Genomic DNA, 2,500 nt, shown 5'->3' on the forward strand with positions numbered 1-2,500 from the left:
GTGTGTGTGTGTGTGTGTGTGTGTGTGTGTGCTTGTGTGAATGTGGCCATGTGTAAACGGAGATGTGTAAACACAGGCACGGCTTCACTGCAAGACTGTGGACCCCAGTTCATCTTGTCCTTGTTGTTTACAGGATTCCCCGTCTCGCTGTCTCTACTTCTCATTCTAGCCGTCTCTCCCTCTCTCTCTCTCTCTCTATTTGCCTCTCTCTCCCTCGCCCTGTCCCTCTCTACTGCTTATCCCACTCTCTCTCTCTATCTCTCTCTCTCCCTCTCCCTCTTCCCTGTTTCTCCCTCTCTCACTGGCTAACTGGAAATCACCAGGTTTCCCCTCTGTTGCATTCCAAGGGTCTTGCGTTACATTTGGGCCGCTCTTGCCTAAAAGGTGGCTGCTGAGATATGTACACCAGCAGCAGCAGGCAAACAGGCGAGCAGGCAAACAGGCGAGCAGGCAAGCAGGCGAGCAGGCAAACAGCTCTCAGCACTGGTCTGAGCCAGCCAGAGCCACTGAAAGGTTTGGCCAGGCCTAGAAAAACGTAATCTGAGAGACCCCCCCTATATGCAATGTACTGTATACAATATACTGGAAAGAGGATCCAGTGCTACCACCCGACCCTCCTGGGCCTGAGACAACTGACCCCTTTGCACCACCCGCAACCCCATGTTGGCTTCCCTGGGGCCAGCCCAGCGCTAAATACCTATCTGGCCTCCTTCTCCCTCTACATGGGTGGCCACCCCTCAGGGGTCAGCTGGGTCTGAGAGCTGAGAACTCAGAGTGGATGAAGAGGAAAACGAGTCTGGCAGGCAGGAGCAGAGAGAGAGAGAGAGAGAGAGAGAGAGCCTTCCCTCCACTTACAGTGAGGGGAACCAATTGTGCAATGGACACACATGGAGGGTGGAAAGCTAGGGGAAGTAATTTTATGCATGAAATTATCAAAATGTTTATTTCTCTAAAAAGTCTTTCTGGTGAGACTTGCAAGTAAACCCAAAGGCACACTGAGATTGCACACAAACCGCTCCAATCCCTTCCCTTACAAGTAAGCACGCACGCACGCACGCACGCACGCACGCACGCACGCACGCACGCACGCACGAACACACATACACACACACACACACACACACACACACACACACACACACGTGCGAGCGCACACAGACACAAGACACAAAAGATACAAACACACACTCAAAACCACAGATATACAAACACACACGCAAAAGCACAGATATACACTCAAACACAAAATGCAAACACACCCAAAAGCATGAGGAAACACACACACACACACACACACACACACACACACACACACACACACACACACACACACACACACACACACACACACACACACACACACACACACACACACACACACACACACACACACACACACACACACACACACACACACACATTCTTCCTTGACCACAAAAGCAACCCACATCCTCCACTCCACAGTCCCTAGGCACACCCACATGTGTTTCAAGCCCTTCATTCGTCTGTGGCTCTTACCTTCCCCCCTTCCCTCCCTTCCTCTCTCTCCTCTCCATCTCCTCTCTCATCTTCCTCTCTCCTCCTCTTCCTCCTACTCCTCATTTCCTTTTTTGTATCTCTCTCCCTCTCCATCGCTCACTGTCCTTCAAATCCTTGCTTTTATACGAGCAGGCTGGTCCAAGTTCTTCATTCGTCTGAAATGGTTACCTTCCTCCCTTTCCCCCGCTCTCCTCCTCCTCAATTTGTTTTATGTTTTGTTTTGTTTTTTCAATCTCTCTCCCGCTTCATCGCTCACTGGTCTTCGTCACATCCTCAGTTTTGTCATGGTTTTATATGAGTAGGCTGGTCTACTGTACAGTAACCACCATCTCCACCACCACTAAAATCCCCTCCCAGGTACTGTATACTGTAGGAAGGTAGGGGAGATGCATGGGGCTAGATCTTTGTCTGGATAAGAACCGCACGCCTTTCTACCTATCTGATAATCCCCCCAGCCTCCCCGCCTCCCAAAGGAAATAACTCACCGCCTCAACGGTACATTTTCATTTCACATAATGTCTGGGAACATCTGCAGTCATTATACAGACTCCTAGCGTGCTTACGTTTTACCGAGTGGTGGTGGACTGCAGATGGATTAGACGCTGTGTGGAGAATACAGAAAGCAGCTCCGGCTCCCACAGGGGATGGAGGATAGAGGAAGGGCGAAGTGGGAGGTCGGGTGAGCCGAAAACAATCAGCCGCTAGGTCCATTTACTGCTAACGGCTAACGTGGAGGATCACGGCGAAAACCTTTTAGCCTTTTTAGCGAAACTGCCGCCCACCCACCACAGGAGATGGAGGGCCTTTTTTTCACCTACACATTGCAAAATGCAGTGTTCATTCAACACGTTAAGAGTACTCTGGGACCAAATGCTCTTTAGATTGTGTTAAAATGGAAAAATACGTTCCATAATAATACTCGGAAGGAAGGACACTCGTCTACTGCTGAAAGTGGAAATGG

The 2,500-nt window shown here is 50.1% G+C and overlaps 1 protein-coding gene across 1 annotated transcript in view; it reads right to left on the bottom strand.

The window, feature by feature from the left end:
- Positions 1-2,500, bottom strand: part of LOC134453456 (LHFPL tetraspan subfamily member 6 protein) — a 139,598-nt gene that overhangs the window by 111,580 nt on the left and 25,518 nt on the right. The gene's annotated exons all lie outside the window — the stretch shown is intronic.

This window comes from Engraulis encrasicolus, chromosome 8, assembly GCF_034702125.1.
Source record: "Engraulis encrasicolus isolate BLACKSEA-1 chromosome 8, IST_EnEncr_1.0, whole genome shotgun sequence".
Classification (NCBI taxonomy): Eukaryota; Metazoa; Chordata; class Actinopteri; order Clupeiformes; family Engraulidae; genus Engraulis; species Engraulis encrasicolus.